The sequence below is a fragment of the Chionomys nivalis genome, chromosome 7 (genome assembly GCF_950005125.1).
Source record: "Chionomys nivalis chromosome 7, mChiNiv1.1, whole genome shotgun sequence".
Classification (NCBI taxonomy): Eukaryota; Metazoa; Chordata; class Mammalia; order Rodentia; family Cricetidae; genus Chionomys; species Chionomys nivalis.
The window spans coordinates 22,242,300-22,248,299 of NC_080092.1; positions in this window are offsets into that span (position 1 = coordinate 22,242,300).

Genomic DNA, 6,000 nt, shown 5'->3' on the forward strand with positions numbered 1-6,000 from the left:
GCAGCAAGCATGGAGCCTGCATGGCTTGTACCAGGTCCTCTGCATATATTTTATGGATGTTAGTTTGGTGTTTTGTAGAACTTTTATTAGTGGGAATATTCCTGACTCCTTTGACTGCTCTTGGAACAATAATAAAAAATCTAAATAGATGAACAGAAAATTTAAACAAAGTGATGGTAACGACAATGTGAGGTTTTGTCTAATTTCATGGATACTGAGGGCATGTTCGCTCTATCTATCGCTGTCTTTTGAGTTATCTGTTGATGGGTAAAACAATAACAACAACCAAACAAATGTCCAACAGCCTTATTGTCTCTCTGTTATATCCAGAAGTTCCTTGCATTTTCAGAGTCATTTTGTGTATTGATACCTTCCATAATTGCTAAACCTACTACATTATCAGGAAGCAGGTTCTTCTAAAAATATTCTACAGTTATTTCTTGGATTATTGGAAGTTTTCTTTCCAGTGACTGATGAATCACTAGGAGAATCAGGTGGAGTCTCCCAACTCTGTGTAGGATACCATTTGCCTGCTTAGGAATCCAGCTCAGAGAGTAGTCAGATCTACTGCTTCCTTAGAGAGACAAACACAAAAGTAACTTTGTACTTTCCAACTTCTGCCTTTTAGAGTAAAAAGAAGAGAAATTTTGTGTAACTTTGGTGATTTCCCGTGATGTGTTATGTAGATGATAAAAGAGATAATGGCTAAAGGAAAATGACTTAAAAAGTAAGGTAATTTTAAAATTGTGCATCATATGGATCAAATCTCATATGAAAATGAAGGGGGAAGGAAGAGAAATTGTCTGTCTCTCTGCTCTTCTCAGAAAGTCTGTCTATCAGCAATGTTTCTCCATCCTTAATACGCAGGTAGACACTACAGTCGTGGCTGTAGTGAGAAAGAGGTAAGGATGATATGCTGGTTACAATATTGATTTCGTCACATTTTGAGCATCTCATCTAGAATCCTTGGGATAGCTGTGCTTCAGAATTCTAATGTTTTTGTCTGGAAAGGCGATGAATATAGCAACTGGTGCAAATTTGGATCTGCACAGCCCCTGTAGAAGTCAAAGTGACTTTGCAGACTGCCTAAATGCCAGCACTGAAGAGACAATGGCTAAGAAGGCAAGCCAGCTAAGGAAATTAGCCAGAAGTGACAATATTCAGCTTTGGGGAGAGACTCTGCCTCCTCAAGTAAAGTAGAGAAAGATGGAGGAGGACTGAATTAGTTTATGTATTCACACATACACACACACACACACATACAAGCACACATGCACACATGTGCACACTTTGCAAAAATGTTTTTCTGGGATGGATTGATTGTTTGGCGTCTGAGAGCAATGTATGCTCTTGAAATAAACCTGGATTCAATTCATAGTATACATATAGTGGTTCAAAACCATCCCTTAATTTTATTTCCAGGGGCTCTGATGATTTTTTCTGGCTTCCAGAAACATCAGGCACACACGTGTGCTATATCATAAACTAATAGCCTAATGGTCAAAAGAAAAAAATCAAAAGACAAAATAAAGTATTTCTCTGTCAATGATACCTCTTCACTCCTACATATTTTTCTTTGATTTGTATAGTGAGAGAAACTGTACTTAAGCTAAATGAACCACAAAGTTTTTTGTAGGCATTCATGAAAGTACAATTATCCAATTTTTAAAAGTTTAGCAAATTTTTCAGAATAAAATATACTATTTAATACGTTGTCTTTCTTCTATCTCTATCTTTTCCTCACTTAAATTAATTTTGCTGTAAAATCAACCTAAAGAATTTTATTTTGAATTCTATGATGTACTTTTTGGTGCTGTATGTGGGATCCGGAGAATAAGGTTTATTATATCTATGCAGCATATAATAAAGATACGTTGAGTTTCAGAGGATTTGATAACAATGAACCAAGACGCACTGGCTAAAAAGAATGGACACAAAAGACATGGAAAAGGCCTGATGCCTCCAGGAGAAAGCAAGTGTGGATTCTAGCTTGTCATTGCTGAGGCCTGACTCCCTCTTTGTAAGCTCAATCTAAACACCACATTTTTGTGAATATGCATCACATTCATTTTGGATTATTTAATTTAACTTCCTTTCCAGATGAACTAGCTTTATTAAATGCTTGCCATGGATGGGCAAACAGAGTTTATGCAGGCTATAAATATCTATGATTAGTTTGGTATAGTGTACCGCAGTCTAGGGTGCTGCAATTATGCACACTCCTTCCTCTCAAGCTTGATAAACCTTTTGGGAACATAAAAGAAAAGAAAACCTAGAAAGTGGATTTTGCAAGTGTAAGACATCTGCATACTTTGTGTTTCTTAAACCCTCGTCAGAGGCTTATATACATACAGAAATGGATCTCTAGGCTAAAGAGCAAACAATAACTTTGACTCCATATACCTCAAGTACACAGGGTATAATATTTATATTACCCATGATAACAATTTTGATTCCTTTATCAAAAATTCACTAATTTTGGTGATATATAAACACATATATCAAGCTTTGAACACTTTACAATGCCTTTTTAACTCTCACATACATTATTTTTTTGTCTCCTACATATATTACTCTAGCAGAACTAACATTAAATTTTATAAAATTGTATTTAATGCCTCTACTGTTTCTAAAGGTTACACGAACTTTCATTATATATTTATAATTTTTATTAAATAACACCTCATACAGCCATATGTAGTCAAATATTTTACCTGAAATACCTGTTGAGTTGTTAATAGAATTAGAAACTAGACTCCACTTAGTTTTTTGAATATAGAACAGAAAAAAATGATTTGTATCAAAATGTAATATACATTCAAGCACATCACATGCTATTATAGGAATAAATAGGAGTTCAAAATAAGAGCACTAAAAAGGGAGTAGTATTTAGATTAGAGATGAGTGGAAATGATTTGGGGAAATGTGGGATCTGATGGGGGCTCTGCAATGTTTATTAGCGGTTAGCAGGATTGGGAAAAATTTGTAAGACTCTTCCAGGCATCTGAATTACAAACGTAACAACCAAGACCAACCATTTCATGATTCTGCTTCACTACCAAAATTAGAACAAAAAAAGTTTCAATACAAATAGGCCACAAAAACTTAATACATACAAGGATTTCACAACTAAATATTTTCTGTCATGTATGTTTTTGTTTTTTTGTTTTTGTTTTTGTTTATTTTTTTTCGGTTTTTTGAACAAGGTTTCTCTGTGGCTTTGGAGCCTGTCCTGGAACTAGCTCTGTAGACCAGGCTGGTCTCAATCTCATAGAGATCCGCCTGCCTCTGCCTCCCAAGTGCTGGGATTAAAGGCATGCGCCACCATCGCCCGGCTTGTCATGTATGTTTTTACCAAAATCATCTATATCTGTCAATTATTTAGCTGCTTATATAATTATTATATTATCTTTATCTATCATTTATCTATCTTTCTATCATCCATCCATCATCTATTTAATATAGATGTATCTCTATATATAATATGTATCTCTAATATATATATGTATCTCTTGTAACACGCAGCCTTACTTTTCCTTCTATATATCTCAAATCTTATTACTTGTTTGTCTTAATTTCATTTGATTTATTTGCCCCACCATTTGTTTATAGTTCAATTATGTAAAACAGTTTTTAATATATTCTAATTTGACAATAAAAGGAAAAACCATTATATGATTGGATATTTCATCTTTATAAAGGCACAGAAAAGAAACTATAACTTATTAGATATTAAAATAGGGAGTTGAACAAAGTACTGTATGAGGATTCGTGCCTTTGAGGTATGAATACAAAATCTTCCTATAAGATCAAGTGCTTGTGCACTTAGTTCCCAGATGGTTGTTCTATTGGAAATCTGTGGGAATTTTAGGAGATGATGGCCTACTTAGAGGAAAGGTCATTGGGCCATGACTTTGGAAGGCATTCTTGGTCCTTGGTTCCTTCCTTGCTCTTTGTTCCTGTGCTGCTCAGGGCAAAAACCACTCACTCCAATGTACTCCAGTCACCATGATATTTTGCCCAAGCACATGAGAACAAATGCTGACTGAAAAATCTTCAATAATAAGCAGAAACATTTTTTACTATTTTAGACTTTTTTCTATTCAGTGTTTTCTTCACAGAAGTGAAAAGAACAACATCTATATTTGTTTTTACATTTTTATTCACTGTGCATGTGTATTCATGTTGTGACATATATCATGTCACATGTGGAGCATTCAGTAGGAGTTATGGTTCCATCATGCCATTACAGGTGTACAGGAGACTTAGCACAGTATTTACCCAATGATCCATCGAACCAGCCCAATAGTCTGACTTTTTATCTTTTTCTAATTAGAGGATCTCAGGACTTTGGTTTTCATAAATAGATTTTTGATCATTTGTGACTTTTATTGGGTATCTGGTAAACTTTAACTTCTATTGTGTCTGTTACACAACTAATTCTGTATTTTGGAAAAATAGTTTTTTTCACTTCCTGTTGCACATAATTTCCAACACTGTATTTGAAATACATGTAGGGATATACAGTAAGGCTACAGTTAGTTCCAACTTACTTGACTATAATTAAAAGAAGGATATTCACTTAAAATCATTAAGATATTTGATATGACAATGCCACTACATCGTCTAGTGACTCCATCAGGTTCAACTTAACTTGTCATCAGGCTTTGGGACTGTTGGGCAGGCTGAGGTGCCCATTTGCTATGTGCCTTGGCTTTACTGTCTTGTATTGTGTTCTTATCTTAGCTATTCAGTGGTTCAGAGACAGATATGGAGAGATGCTAGTATGGAATTCAAATAAATAAATACAGCATATACTATATACTATACTATATAAACATTGTTTCAGAAATGAACACTCATAATTTACCTCCAGAAGCATAGCTTATTTAGTAGAATAAAGGATAATGTAGCAGGTTCCTGATAAGGACGCTCTTTCCTGTTATCCTAGAAGACTGTTCATCAGTCAGACAATGTAGGCTTTCCCTATATCTTATACCCTTATTTCCGAAGTAAGGAAATGGAAAAGGTTTCTGACTCAGAAAACGTGCAAGATTCGTATTTCCTATTCCATGGCTCTTTTATGAAACGGATAGAAAATAATTCTGTACAATCACAATACAGCAATACATCCTCAAAATGTGATACAGGAGGTAAATATCGGTACAGTTGCTGTGATCTCGGGTGTGAATAAAACCTTTAGCAATTTAGTAAACATATTCACTTCTGTGTGTGTCACATGCTGACTAAATCAGTTCACTAATAATATAAAAATCCAAAGAAATCATATTTTTATGAAAGAAAGTATATCATAGTTAAAATACCTCATAATTTAGAATTTTATGTCATCTAACCAACGATCTATGACTTGGATATAAACATACTTTAAAACACAGTTTATAATATATTTTAGCTTAATGTATATACATATATTAAATTTTGAAAGTCATTTTTAAAACTAGAACAGTTTTTATTATGACACATCATATTATTAAAGAATTAAGTCCATAATCATTATTTGAACTATATTAAAATTAAATTATTAAAATATTTATTCTATCTTATTTTTGTTTTTTTTGTGTGTGTGTCTGCATGTAGGAATACATATGTAATTACAGGTGCCTCTGGATCCCTGAGACATCTGATCCCCTAAGACTGGCGTTACAGTTGGCGGTGAGCTACCTGACAGATGCTGGAAAGAACAGATTCCTGGGAAGATCAGTAAACCCTATTAGCCATTGAGTCATTACTCCAGTCCCATGAAAGCTATCCTTATATGTCTAGGGAATTAATTATTATAATACATGTAAACTTGCTTATAAATTGAAATTTTAAAAATTTAAGACTTGCTTTTACTTTCTCAAAAAAATCTAATGAGTTGATTTTATTATCAACAAAAGGCGTTCTCAGTAGACTTATCTCAGTTTTTCAAAGCTATTTTCTAGAGAAAATTGTTCTGCTTCACTGTATTATTATATCTCCTCTTCCTCTTTTGAACTG